At 58.3% G+C, this 15,025-nt stretch overlaps 1 long non-coding RNA gene across 3 annotated transcripts in view; it reads right to left on the bottom strand.

The window, feature by feature from the left end:
• LOC109455710 (protein ELFN1) overlaps window positions 1-15,025 on the bottom strand; it is a 64,989-nt gene that overhangs the window by 19,803 nt on the left and 30,161 nt on the right. For all 3 annotated transcript variants that reach the window (XR_002138703.2, XR_012489939.1, XR_012489938.1), the window contains exon 2: window positions 12,322-12,483. This is a non-coding gene — a long non-coding RNA (protein ELFN1). The remainder of the gene's footprint in view (window positions 1-12,321; window positions 12,484-15,025) is intronic.

Raw genomic sequence — 15,025 nt, forward strand, 5'->3', positions numbered from 1 at the left:
GACACCTGTGACTGCAGCCCCCTCCTACGGCGATCCGTCCACTGACTCAGTCACTCAGATTTACTGTCTACGCTACAAGAAGAGGACACGGCCGCTGTCCCCATGGGTCAGAGAGGCTGGAAGAGAACGTGAACTGCCGGATGACCCTGGACCTCGATTCCGTCACTGGCTGCTGTGCCTCCTGGGTCTCGTCTGTAAAATGACACCAGTGACTAAGTAAATGACTCGTGGAAAGAACCAACTATAGATCCTGGCTCAACAAACGTGTGGCGCGCACAGAGGAGCACGAGACGTGTTGTGAGGATGAGCAGACACTGCCCGTGGGGAGGAGGGTGCCCTGGAGAGGGCATCGCAGCGGGTCCCAGGGCCTGTCGCTGCTCACAGGTGGCCTGTCCCTCGTGGGTGGGACACACTGTCCCCTTAACATCACCCCTTCCACAGACCATCTCCTGGTCTGCGTTCAGGAGAGAGTAAGAGAAAAGGGCCACGGGGAACCCTCCTGGGCTACAAGATCCCCTTGGATGCTGGGGCCCCCTCTGCAGCAGTCCCTCCACCCCAAATTGCCGAGATCAGGGGTCCTGGAGCGCCCTGAGCAGCCTGCCTGTGGGAGGTGACCAGGAGCTGCTCTGAGAAAGGGGCTTCCACGTGGTCCCCGCCACTGTTCTAAGCACAACCTCTCTCCTGGCCTCCCAAGGGCCACGGGCAGTCAGAGTGGAAGGGAAGTCACCCAGCCGGGGCTGTGAGCCCTCTGCTCGACACAGGCACCGCCCAAAGGCCACTGGTGCCCTTGGGTCCCCATCCCAGGGCCATGGCAAGACAGCTTCCACGGGGGCCAGCATTTTGCCGCCTGAGACGTACTGGGAGGAAGTGTGAGTGTGACTGCGTGTGTGACTGTGTGTGTGTCCCTAGGTGTGGGAGGGGCCGCAGACTTTGCTCCTCGGCCACGGGTCTACCCTTGCCCTCCCCACTCTGCACTGCACACGCGCATCGCACACACGAGTATCTGGTTATCACTTCATGGCAGGCAGGAATCGGACGACGGAGCAGCTGGAGGACGTTCAATTTTCAGTGGAAGTGACAGCACTGGAAGCCGCCTACGTGGGTCTGAGGACGCGCGCCTCTCGTGATCCATCTTTCCTCACCCACTGAGTCAATTAAACAGGAGGCATCCTGCATGTGGCTGCCCGCACTGCCCACCGCCTCTCTGGGTCTCGGTCCATCTGTCCGTCTGTCATCTGAGACCACACCCTGTCTGCAGGCCACATGGGCCATCACGTGCCACTGGCTGGGCAGGCGCTGCTTCCCTCCTGGCTCTTCTCTCCTCACACGCCCTCCCCCAGTGCGGGGCCCCCAGGCTGCTGTGGCATCAGCAGCCTCCCTCCCTGGGCTCAATCTCACTGCACACAGTGCTCGGGCCCTGAGGCCCAGCGGGTTTGGGGGCCGTAGGGGCACCTGCGCCCCCAACCCTGGAGGGCTCCTAAAGGAGTCTAACACTTGGGACGGGGCCTCCAGTCAGTGCTGGGGCCATCACTTGTGCTCAGGTGGGGGCACCTGGCGGTGGGGTGACAGGGTCACAGAGGGGGACACAGCGTGTCACTCCCAGGGCCGGGGCGCCCACAGGCGAGGTGGGGGAGTCTGTGGGCTGTGTCCCCACCCGGCCTTCACTGTGAGCAGCAGTAACGGACTCTGAGAGCCTCAAGAACCAGGAAAGGCACTGGAGGTCGGGACCAGGATCCGTGCCCCTCCCGCTGGAATAACGGGTCGCAGCACCTCCATGAATTATGTGGGGCGAAGGCCAGGAAAGGACAACGGAGAAGCATGGCTCCATGTCACCCAAGGAAGAGGCAAGATCAGGTTCCAACAGGTAAACGTGGTCCCTGAAAGGTAACTTAGGCTGTCTCCATAGAGATACAGCAGGGAGAATAGAGGAGGTGATCTAGCCCTGTCCAGCACCTCTCAGCTCACGTCCAGACGGTTTGGGTCCACACCCCCAGGGAGACAACGAAAGCGCACACTCATCCAGCACCGACCATGCAGCAGGCACTGCTCTAAGAGCTTTACATTTGTTAACGTTATTAACTTACAACCCTGTGAAGACGGTACTGTTACTCTCCCCTGTACAGACAAGCACAGAGACATTAATAACTGGCCTGCTGAAGCAGCAGCCAAGCCCTGGAGTTTGACCCCACAGCCCCTGTGTGTAACCAGACGCCAGGCCAACAGGTCGCTGTGGGCGTGTTGGAAGGTGGGGAAGGGACGCCAACGGAGAATGGACACAAAGCCAGGTTGTCTGAGAAAAGGCAGGAGACGGCATGTCTGGTGAGGGGAAGGGCCTAGGGTTCCCACATCCCTGCAGAGCATAACACAGCAGGCTCCCCCAGGCCTGTGGTGGACTCACGTGTGACCGCGTCCACCTTCCCGGAGAACCCAGCACAGCCTCACTGGGCCATGCGTGCCCCTGGAGAAGCTGTGAGAAGTGTCCCAGCACACACATGCTGGACCTGAGAAGTGCCCCGAGAGAACGGCCACAGCACCATGGGGCACGCGCCCTGGGGGCACCAACAGTGGAAGAATGTGAACGCTTAGCAACACGGCGCCCGATGCCAGCACCAGCCTCCACGGCCCACGTACCAGCCTCCACAGCCCACGGGTCTGCCATGACCTGAAGCTTGAGGAATGCAGACTGTGGGTTCTACACAGTCCCACAGAGAGCAAGGGTGTGACCCAGGTGCCAGAATAACCACCACAAACTAGCAAAGGGCTCACCTGGGGGGCAAGAAGTCTGGAGATGGGTGGGGGTGCTTAATGCCACTGAGCCGCACGCTCAGAACGGGTGCAATGCTGAGCTTCACGCTGCGTGCCCTTTACCGCAATTACCAATTTAGAAAGACAGACGGGGAGGATCAGAGAGGGGCACGTGGGAGGCTTTGGCGGGAGGTGTGGGGGCCTTGAACGCAGGCCTCTTATCCCTTCCGAGCCTGCCTGTCACGGGGAGTGCATGGGGTTAGCTTTAAGCTGGAAGGGACAGTATCAGGTATTCATGGGACTATTCTCATAACTTTGGCTGTATTGAATATTTTATAATTAGTGAAATATTTATTATAGGTTTCTTAAATATTTGACACACCTTAAATATTTTATAATAAGTTTTAAAATGTTTTGAAAAGGAATGGACATCTGTGTAAGGCTGAGCTCCCCGTCTCTGGTGGTGTGCAAGGAGAGGCAGGGTGTCAGAGAGGGTACTCTCCCTGGCGGGTGGACAAAAGCAGTGGTTCCTAAACCAGGAAACCCGTCAGAATCACTCAGGAGCTTTACAAATCGGACTTCCAGGGCCCAGCTCTCGCCTGGCTCACCAGGTCTCGGCAGGGCCCCGTCGTGCTTTGTGCTGTTCTCTCTGGCCCCGAGGACCAGGCTCAGGCTACTCGGGCCCCTGGCCAGCTCGGCTGATCCCAGGGCTGGGGACAAAAGGCTGCGGGTTTCACAGCCACTGAGTAAAGGATGAAAGGTACCAGCCCCAGAACTTGACGCCTGGGGCTGTGGGTCAAGGAGCTTTGACAGTGATTCAGGGAGTGAACGAAAGCCTCCCACTGCACAGAGGGAACACTGAAGGCAGAGAGGGGAGGAAGGGTCTCAGGGTCTCAGGGTCACAGGCCAGGACGGAGGGAGGACTAGCATCCAAGCCTTCTCGTCTCCTTCCCACGGTGGCTTCCCTGTGCCCTGGGGACCGACAGTGTCTGGGCGCACCCCTCCCTGGGATGGCCCCCTTTGACCTCGAGCCTCTCCTGGCTTCGCCTGCACACTGAGGAAGCATTAGACCTTTGACGACTGACCGTGGCGGACTCGGCGTGGGCATAACCGGCCTCCTGCAAATGGTTCCCAGGAGGGCTCAGTCCTCCTCTCACAAGCCAATGGCTCTGACACCCTAGCCTTTCAGCATCCCGAAGACAAAGACCTTAAAGCACCTAGTACGTGCCAGGCACCACGCCAGGGCATGGCAGGGACAAATGGGGGACAATACGGCAAGGTGCCTGAGGAATCACATCAAGAGAACCTGCCAACTCTGGCCTCTGCCCACCAGGCCCAGAGAAGGGAAGGAATTCTCCCTGGGTCACACAGCAAAGTTGCAGCAGAACTGGACGAGAGCCTGACTTCCCTGAGCCCTCTCCAGGGGGCTCCCCGCTGCTCCCCAAGGACCCCATGGGGAGGCCAGGAGGAGGCTGGTGATCACTCTGCAGCTGGTTCCCACGCAACGTGGGAGCAGAGGGGCTCCCCCCACAGCGCTGGAGCAGAGGGGCTGAGAGCTTGTCTGCAGACAGGCTGTCACTTGCCAGGTGGGGGCCTTGGGCACATCACTCCGTCTCTGTGTGTCGCTGCTTCCACCTTGGAAAGCCAGCAGGTACCCAAGGGCTGAGAGAACCAGTCGTAACAATGCCAGCTCACTGCTATCAAGTGTTTGATCCGACAAGTGCTGACACACATATCTAATGCCATTAAACGCAGTGAATGGGGAGCAGCACCATGGAGTACGTAATCGTGTCATGGCTCCCATTTACAGATGAAGAAACTGAGTGCTGCGAGCAAGTGGCGAGGCTGGGACTTGGGCCCCGGCACAGGGGCCCCAGTATGAAGGAGGGAATCAGAGAGGGTCCAGCCCCGGGAGGGAGAGGTGGTCTCCAGGGCTGGGGACATGGGTGTGTCCAGTTGGTAAAAGTTTATTGAGCTAAAGATACCTATGATGGTGCACACTTTTCTGTCTGTTACACTCTGATAAAAGGTGAGAGAGAGAGGAGGTCAGGTCAGCGTAATCTGCTGGTTCGCTGGAGAAAGGAGTAAATACTGATGGGGCAGCTGGGGGCTGGCTCTGCCCTTGACTGAGGTCGGGAGCAGGGGAAGGAGGGCTTGGCGGGTGGCGGGCAAGGCTGGGGCTGCGACAAGTTGGTGTCCTCATGCCAGGTGTGGGGTGCTGAGACAGGACAAGGGAGAGGCCCCAAGGCCTGCACTGGACAGAGACGACTGTGCGGGAGCTAGAGAGGCCAGGCACCACCTGTGTGAAGAGGTGGCTAATGCTGGGGGGTGGGGGGGGCTTTCCGAGGACCTACATCTGAGGAAACCTGAGAAGGAAGAGCCCAGAGGTGGGAGGGACTCTGACGCCAAGAACAGAGAAAAGGTTGTTTTAAGACAGAAGGCATGATCCATGACCTGGAATCTGGTGTCTGTGGGAACCCTCAGAAACAACAGGGCGGTGTCATCACGGTTCCCAGGGGACAGATGAGTCCCAGAGGACAGCTCAGAGTGCACCACATGGACCCACCATAGCAGGCACAAGCTGGGCTACAAAGGGCTCGGGATACAACAAAGGAGGGTGGTGGGGAGGGTGGTGGGGAGGGTGGTGGGGAGGGTGGCGCAGACAGACATGTGCAGGGAGACTGCGGGCTGAGGACGGATAGGGCAGGGGTGGGGGAAGGGAGCCATTATGCACAGTGTGCACCTGGGTGGGGGAATGTCCACCCTAGAGGAGGAAGGAGTATCGGGGCTGCCTGACCCGCACCTGGCCCTGCTGGTGGACAGGGTACCCCTGGGGTGTAGAGAGGAAGGAGGGGGCCGCGTTCAGCAGCCTGACACTGTGCAGTGGTCAGGACCCCGGACAGCTCCGAGCTGGCCCTGGATGCGGGAGGCCCAGATGGGGAGACCCTACCTCTTTACTGCCTCCCAGCCTGGTCCCAGCTCTGGCTGCTTCCTATGCTCTCAGCTTCTAGGAACCTCCCACCCTCAGAACCACTGAAACCCAGGGGCAGAGAGGTGGAAGTGCTTGGGGAGGGAATGAGGGCATGGCCAACACCCTGCTGTCAGGGGGTGGCTTTGTCCTGGGGGCTCAGTGCCCCCAACCAGAAAACAGACAAGATGGCCTTGAGGTAGGGACCACACATCCTGGTTTTAAAACCACCTTTTTCTACTCTTAACAGTGTTCTGATTGGGACATTATACAGTCACCCTCTGCCTCGGGGGCTTCTCCTTTCAAAATGTGCTAATGATTTCCTCTTGTTTCATAACTTTTAGCAAAGGCAAGGGTGGGCTTTCTGCCCAAAGTGAGGCGCTGGGAGTGGGCCGGTCCCTCCAGCCCCATTTCCCATTCACCAGCCCGGCCAGCGGGGGGCGCCCCTGCACCTGCTTCTTCCCACAAGGTCCTGAGGCCCCAGCACGTCCCAGAAGAACTCTTGCCGGTCACCAGTTTCTGTTCTCTTCTTCCTTCACTACTTAAACTCCGAGGTTTAAGCCTGACCCACATAAAGGCTACACTTCCCACCTCCCTTGCAGCTAGGCATGGCCTAGGACCAAGCACAGCCAGCGGGAGGTGCGTGGAGCTAAAGTCACCACTGCGGAATCACTCCCTGAAAAGGAACGGGCATGCGTGCTCCTTCCCAGTTGGGACGCAGGTGTGATGGTGGGAGCTGGAGCAGTCACTTTGGTCTCAGATACAGAAGTCAGGTGATGGTGTCAAAACTGCCCTGCCCGCCCTGGCCACTGACCTCTGGGCTGTTTTGTGAACAAGAAATAAATTTCCATCTTATTTAAACTACCGTATCGTTGGAGGGCTTTAACTCAGAAGCCTGCCAATACTAACGCAGACGAGGAGCGTCTGACTCGGGAGAGGAGATCACTAGGGAGGGGCACAGGACCTGGAGATACCCTGGGGGCAGGGTGGAGGCAGAAACACGCCCCCAGCTTGCCCCTGCCAGGCCCAGCTTACTGCCTCTTTCCTACCTCCCAGCCTGGCCCCAGCTCAGGCCGCTTCCCACACTGTGCACATGCCACGTGCTGTGCAGACACCGCTGTTCCCGCTGTGTCTCACACCTGGAGAGTCCACTTCATTGTCCCTCCAAGTCCTGCCCCTTTCCCTCCAGGAAGTGGACTCTAACCCATGTCGTCTGAGCCCTGCCTACACTCACAGTTCCAATGTGGGAGGGTCGGCGCCTGTGGGAGCCATATCCCCAGCCAGGTCAAGGCTCCTGGGGTCGGGCTCTCCAGCCCCCTGGGTCCCCCAAAGGGCAGTCACACCATGTGCACTGCCCCACCTCCACCTGTCCCTCCACAGGAGCCTCAGAGCCTCAGCCTGGAACCATGGCCTGCTGATGTGCCCATGCGAGCAGCCAGGCTGGCGACAGCACATGTACAGGGCGAGGGCCAGCTGGAGGAGCCTGGGCCGGGACAAGCAGAGAACCCCACATGGGCAGCTCGGTGCCTTCCATCTCCATGCAGAGAGCAGCACGGCTGCAAGACGCAAGCGTGAGGCATGTCTCGGGGTGCGGGCTCAGGGCAACGGGGGCAACCGCTTTCCACCCCCGTTTCCCGCAGTCACTCAGGGCCATTGTATTAGATGAGCTCAGGCCAGAGAGGGCCTGCACACAGTAGGAGCTCACTCACTCCAGCCTCGGCTGGCACGCTTTGGCAGAGAAGTGTCTCCCGAGATCTGGGCCACGTTCCCCGTCCCCCTGCCCATGAAATCGTCAGTATGAAAACAAGGGTCTCTGCTACTTTCCCTTCTGGCTCCCAGGCCTGCATGCCCGTCACCTCCCGCCGTCCCCAGCCTTGGGCCTCTTCCCCACCTCCCCTCCTCTGACATCTCACCCGCACAGCTGTCACGAACCTGGCTGTGGCACCGGCCTCCCTCCCCGGGCCCTCCTGCTCCCCGAAACCCCCGACCCACTTTGGCTGCTGGATTCAGTTTGCTGGGTGGGCTGGGATGGGATGGGGAGCCCGGCTGCAGCCTCAGCTGTGAGTCACTGAGGCTGAACCAGTGGAGGGGGCAGGGAGGGCGGGCAAAGACGCTCGGGGCCGGGAAACGTGTGCAGAGATGCTTACGCACACATGCAGAGGCGGGGGAGGGGAGGCCTAGGTGCCACACTCCCTCATTGCCTGTCAATCTCACCAGCAGCTGCCGTCACCACTGTCACACCAATGATAAACACAGAGAGGTTAAGCGACTCGCCCCTGATTGCACAGCTGGTTAGCAATGGAACCCGTATTTAAATCTGGGGCCTGTAGAGGGTCCCCTGCCCTGGTGCCAAGGAGAGGGGTCAGCAGCCAGAGCAGGAGTAAAGTCTGTGAGGGGAGAAGGTGAGAGGGATCTCAGGCTGAAAGGCAAACGAAGCATGTGGCCGGGGTGGGTGCAGTGGGGCAGGCGGCACAACCCAACACCCTGGCCTGAAGGAGAAGGGATCCCCAGGGAGCCAGAGAGAGGCCAGAGATGGGGACACCCTGAGGCCCTGCCTCCCTGCGGCTAATTAAGTCCAAGAACCTGGGGGTGGGCATTCTGCAAGGAAATGAAAAGACAAACTGAGATCTAGGAGCAGAAACCCTGGCCCCCCACCAGGCGGAGACAAACAAGCCAAGAAGGGGATATGGGGAGCACAGGCCCAGGGCCCCAAGATGAGACGACTGTGGGGAGAAGAGGGCCACTCCCCTGGGCAGGGCAGCTCCTACAGGCAGACTGGGCACTTGACTCTGGATACCCACACGTGCCAAGGGAAGCCGGGGTTGGCAGGCAGGGGGGTGCAGACTGAGGCAGGGCCACCCCTGAGAGGGTCCATTGTGGGCAGCAGGAGGAGGGCATGGGGGAGGGGAGGGGCAGGCCCAGGCCCCTGGGGGATGCACTGGGAGGGGCCATGGCTCATCTCGCATGTGCCAGCATGTGACCTCAGGAGCACCAAGGCAGAGTCTGCTGCCTCTAAAAGAGTAGGCACCAAGTAAATGTGTCACAAATAGATGAACTATTCGGTGAGGCAGTCGTGGACCATAGTGGGCAAGGGGACAGGCTCAGGTGCCCACTGTGGAGACTTAGCCAGCACACTCCTTTCCCTTCACCACGCCCCTTTTCCTGCCAAGATGCAGATACAACGGCTGGAGGTGCAGCAGCCATCTTGAGGCCATGAGGACACTGTAAGAATGACACAGGAGGGAGGTACACGGAACGTCCTCAGGCTGTGCACCACCCCCCTCTTCACATGAGAAAAATGAATCCCGAGGTGGGGTTGAACCACACGATGCTCAGGTTTCTGTCTTGTGCAGCCAACTTCAATCCCTAGGTGACACAGCATAAAATAATGCTGAATGATTTTATTAGAAAGTTACTCTCAATTTAATTCTTTTCAGTGCTTCTGATTACATCAAAAAGAAAGTCTCGGATGGGGCTGGTAAGTCTTGAACACCCCTGTACACTTGCTGTTCTCCCTTTTTAATAAAGCGACAGCAAGCCTTGGGCTCCAAGCCTCCCCTGGGCTGTGGCATCCAACTAGAATTTAATAACATTGTTTTGTTTCCACTGAATTTATTTTTATGATTATGAATTCTATTTATGGCAAAGGAGGGTTGTTTTCCATTTGTAGTAGTGCTATAAAACTTCCCTTTTAAATAAACGTATTTAAGTTTTTAAAATGTGAATTTACTTAGAGAAAAATGGTAAGGACACAGTCAGAGGGACTGCAGGGGCACGTGGGCGGCTACTGCCCAGCCTGCATTCCGCTCTCTGCCCCTGGGCACAGGGAGGGAGGCAGGCAGGGCAAGGCCAGCCTGGGGGCTGAGTCTTCGTTGTCTGTCTGTCCATCCTGGAGCAAGGGGTGGATGGCTGGCCCCCTGGCACTGGGAACCTCTAGAAGGTGAGACCTCAGAGTGGCAGGCTAGGCGACCAGGAATGAGCCGTGCGCTGTCCTGGTAACCAAGCCACTAACTCAAAGTCCCAGGCTCCTTCCAGCCGCCAGTGTGAGGCCCAACTTCAAAAGCGGGCCTCCGGGAGCCGGCCTGACCTTTTCCTAATTAGCTCAGGCTGTTGGCTCCACAGCCGCCAGCTGATCTCTGGACAGCAGCTCTAACTGCAGCCACTGCCGCCTGTCACCGTCAGGCAGATAAATAACTCTGCTCCTTGGAGAGGTGGGGGAGCAGAGCCGGGGTGTGCTGGGGAAGGAGACGGTGGTGTGACAGTGCGCTGGGTAGCCTTGGGCGAGTCACCAGTATGTCACACCAGCTCTGCTGGGGAAAGCATCACCCCATTTCTCAGAGAAGGAAACTGAGGTCCAGGGAGAAGAGGGGTCTTACAGAGGGGACGTGGGCTCTAGCTCTGCCAGCTCCCAGACCCCTCTCTCCCCACAGGCCCAGGGAGGCTCGCTGGGGCTCTGTCCCTGGTGCTCAACACAGTGCCAGCCAAAGGCTGGGCCACTGCAGCGGGTCACCTGGGGTCAGCAGAACACACAGAAGTTTCCCCTGGACTCTTAGGCATTGTTTCAAGAGAAGCACCTTCTAGGGACGAGGCCCTAGGACCAGGAAATGGAGGAGGAGGGAGGCAGGAATAGAATTGGGAAAGTTCAAGTCACTGAATGACAAATGCTCTGTCTGAAAGGGATCTTGGAAACTGTGCCCAGCCCACAAGTTCCTGAAGAAGACCTAGAGTGACGTGCACACTCCTCCACGAGAGCCGCAGGAGCCAAGGGCCATCTGTTTTGCCACCTGCCTTCCTAGGTAGGCCAGGCTGCGAAACATGCCATCCATTCATTTAACAAACATCCATTCAGTGTGTACCCCGCGCCAGGCTGATGGAGCGAGCACACAGCCTCGGCGGAGTGACAGGGAGACCAAGCGGCACGGCCCGGGGCTGAGGCCAGAGGGCCTCCAGCAGGCTGCGGGGTCCCCAGGTGGGCCTGCACTTGACTAAGGCTGGGACGGACGGGACCTCTGGAAGGAAGGAAAGAGTAACAGTTATCTAACATGATGAACCAGAGACGGGTATCTCCCGGGCACCCATTGCATGCTTACTGAGCACCTACTGTCCACCAGGAAATTCACTCACCCCCTGTGTATGCTTACCTTATGGGAGAGGTCATTATCTCCATTTACAGATAAGAAATGACTTGTCCAGAGTTCCACAGCCAAAAATCAGCAGAGTGGGGTCTGTCTCACACCAAGGTCACTGCCCAGGTCCCCCTAGACTTTCTTGATGATGTCAGCTGAAGGGACAGGGGCCGTGGTGTGGAATGAACTATGTGTCCTTACCATCCTCCCTCTTTCTAGACCAAGAGCACCTCAAGGGTTGGGGTTCCCAGCACCCTGCACCAAGGCCTGGAAAATGGCAGGCCCGCACAGACGTCTGAAGGGCACGTGCAGGAGCAGTGACCAGGCAGCTTCACGTGCCCCAGCCTGGCCCTGCCCAGCTTTCGACCACCTCCCACCCCAGCCCTGCCCACTGGTTCCTTCTACCCCACCGTGCTCTGGTCCTCATGATGCCCTCGCCTCAAGCCCAGAAGCCCTGCTGCTTTGTCTTCTCACGGCACCTCCTCAGGCCCCCCTTCCAGAGCCACCTCCTACAAGCGTCACTCTAAAGCCACCGACACATCTGAGAGCCATCTGACCACAAGCAGGCATGCCTTCACAGTCCTGGAAGGGGTCTGTCCCACATAAAGTCCCAGTCCACTAGAATTGGCAGAGCCTAAGTATCACAGTCACTTGAAATAAACTCAATCTATAGAATCCTTTAACGCCAGCTGGCAGCAGGCAAGCTGTGAACCCCAAGCCTAAAAGCCACTCTTCACTGCACTGTCATTTACCAACAGCACCTCCTGCTGTCCGAGGGAGGTATTACAACACAGCTCCATCACACAAGGAATTCCTAGAGAGCAGCACCTGCACCAGCCAGGTTTGCAAACTGCCGAGTCTGTGACACACGAGGTGCCTCAGGCCTTGAGCCATCAGAGGACAGGTGACAGAAGAGGGCACAGTGATGATCTAAAAGCGTCAACAGGAAATAGCTCGTCCAGCTGCTTTTCAGCTGCAGGTGAGACTCCAGCAGACAGCACAGCTGGGTCACCAGGACAGTGGAGTGCCGTCAGAATGGCCACCTCAACCCCCTACCTCGTTCACTTAGGAATTCAATGCAGCATTTTAGACGGTTTTTCAGGGAAGAACCTGTGTTCAGATACATGTGAGTCAATGCTAACGTGTTCCGTGTTGTACACGTGGTGGTTTTACACTCACATACATTCCTACGTGGTGGGAGCAAAACCCATGACACCCCACAGAGCACCCAACTCATGAGGGAGGACACTGCACAGGCCACCACCCACTCAGACCATCCCAGGGCCCCCAAACCCTCTCGCCGTACCCTGAAGCAGTCTGTTCACTCCATTGGATGGGCAACTGCTCTGAACAAAGGTCGGTCCCTAAGGGACCTGTTGTGCAGGACAGCCGGCTCTGACCCCACACCTTCCAGGCCTGTCCCATGACCCCAGCACACCTGCCCCCCTTGCTGAGTGTCTGATGAGCAAGAGCATCCCTTACCTTTGGGTCAGGGCCTGCTGATGACCTGGCACATCCGAGAAGAACAGGCTGGCAGCTTCCTCCTCTCAGGGATCATAGACGTCTTCTCCTCATTTCTGGACACAGAGGAAGAGCAAGGATACAGCCGAAGCGTGGGGCAAATGGTCACCAAGGCAGCGTCCACTGCAGCAAGACACAGAGGGAGGAGGGAGGTGAGAAGGGGATGAGCAACGCTGCCGGCAGCCATGTCAGCTTTGGAAGGTCTGCAGGATGCAGTGCTGTGCACACGGACTGCATGGAAGTTAGACGTCCAGCAACGAAACGTGCAAACCGATGTCCCCATAGTCAAGGAGGCACACGGTGGAGGTGACACAGGCCGACAGACACAGGCTGCAGAGTGCAGGCTGGCTGTGGCCGCGCTGCTGGGGTGGAAGCCCAGAAGCCCAGGGACCAGCGGGTCAGCGGGAACATTCGAGGCACAGTGCGCCCACATCCCTCTGAGCCCCCTGACCTACGTGAGAGGGAGGTGGACAAACAACTGAGGCCGAGACTCTGGGTGGGCAGGTCCGACAGGGCTCTCTGGGGGGCACCCCCCTCCGTCCCGGGGCACCAGAGTCCAGACCAGGCCAGCGACGACGTGAGCCTGTGGTCTTGCAAGTCCGGTCTCCATCTGCCCACAAGGTCCGATCATTCATTCATTCATTCACTCACTCACTGGCTCAACCCCAACAGGCACTGAGTGTGGTGTTGGTGCTGAGGACTATCTAGGCATCACCTCCTTTCACACTCCCTCTTCATTCACTTGCCCCCCATTTTGTAGACAGGAAACAGGCTGAAGGGAGACCTCTTCCCAGGGGCACAGAGCTGAGACATAGGACGGAGCCATGTTTGGACAAAGCCTGGAGCCGTGATGCCACCACGCTCTGCATGCGTGACTGCAGGCACATAATTTAAAACTCAAGGTGGCACGGCCAGATGGGGGAAGGAGGAAGGGGTGCCCAGAGGTGATGGCATTTGGGGACAAGAGGGATTCTGGGAGCAAGGTTGGGGGGCTCTGGTTCACCTTGAGCCCCTATAGCCAGGCAGGACCCTCCGGAGCCTGGGCAGGAGCAGGGCAGGGCACCACCTGCACCGCACATCCACTCGCCCCGGGTTCCTGGGCTGGGAGCAGGAATTGAAAGGCGAGAAGGAACCTGTCTAGCGAGGAAGAGTGTATGAGAGTGTGTGTGTGTGTGTGTGTGTGTGTGTGTGTGTGTGTGTGTGTGTGAATGTATGTGTGTGTGTGTGTATGAGTGTGTGTGTGAATGTGTGTGTGCCCATGCACACAAATACATGAGTGAGTGGCATGTAATTACCTAAAATTGTTGGTTAGAAGCGGATGTAAATAACCAAAAAATATGTGGGGAAGGGGGGAATGCTCATCAATTAAAGCTAATTACTTAACAGCTAATTGAAATAATGATGGTCTGTATTTGAATATGCTAATGAGGCTGAACCTGTCTTGGAAAAGGTAATTAGAATGAAAATGGAGGGATCATGGGGAGCTCCAAGCTCCCCACCAGCCTGGCCTGGGGGGAGGCCTCCAGGCCGAGCTGCAGCCCAGGGACCAGGTGCCATTGTCCCTCCTATGTCCAGGCCGTTGCCCACATGTGCGCTTGCTGGAGGGCCCTCTTCCTGCTGTCGGCCCAGCAACGCCTGCTCTCGTCTCCCGGGTCCTGGTCCCCCTGACAACCCCAGCTCCTCTCAGGCTCTCCAGCCAAGCTGTCCAGAGGCAGAACGAATGAGGAGGCCCCGTGCCCCCATGCGTATGAGCAGAAGCCAGGCCACCCCACAGGTATCTCAGCGGTCCCTCTCGGTCTGCCAGTGAGTTCAGTGTCCTCACCTCACATGCTGGTCACCTGCCCAGGGCTTTCCACTCTCTCAGCATAACTTGCAGACCCACAGATTACACGTGCATGCACACACATGTGCACACACTCACGGCTCTCCACAGGCACATGTGGGCAGGGGTACCCTACATGCCCACTCTAGCCCCACTGAACTTCAGCCCAGCCCCACCCCCCAGGTCCTGCCCAGCAGCTGCCAGTGCACGGCCCAAGGGGTTAACCACAAAGGGGCCCCAGGCCAGAGACAGCCCTGGGGCCCACTCTCACCCTCTTTCCCCAGCTGGCAGATCTAAAGCATCACTCAGGGGCCGCCCTGGTGGGAGCCACCAGCTCCCCAGATTGTCTGTGGGCCTGGGGGGTGGGGTGGGTGGAGTGGCAGGGCCTGGCACGGCTGCACGCCTACAGGAATCAAGGTGATCACACCATTTGAGGGTGGCACTGACACTACTACTGGAAACCCGCAGGTCTGCACAGCCATGCCCACGACGGATTTGCAGAACCACGACAGGTGGAATCCGCTGAAGCTGGTGACCTGAAATCAAGGGGTGTGTCCCCGGGGCGGCACATGAAGACGGAGCAGCTTGGGGTGGGGCTGGGGGGAGGTCACTGGAAAGGGAGCCGGCCTGCCTGCCCACGCGGCAGGGGGATGGGGGCGGGCGAACCAGGTGGCAGATGCTGGCATCTGAGAAACACGCTTACTGCGTGACCTCCACAAGCCCTGGAATGCTGCACCTCAGTTTCCCCCCTGTTGAAAAGAGACAATAGTGGCCACCTCTCACCAGGTCACAGCCCAGGCATGCCCGAACCCATAGGCCAGGGAGCCCCAAAAGCCTCAGAGA

The sequence above is a fragment of the Rhinolophus sinicus genome, linkage group LG10 (assembly GCF_036562045.2).
Source record: "Rhinolophus sinicus isolate RSC01 linkage group LG10, ASM3656204v1, whole genome shotgun sequence".
In the NCBI taxonomy this organism is placed as follows: Eukaryota; Metazoa; Chordata; class Mammalia; order Chiroptera; family Rhinolophidae; genus Rhinolophus; species Rhinolophus sinicus.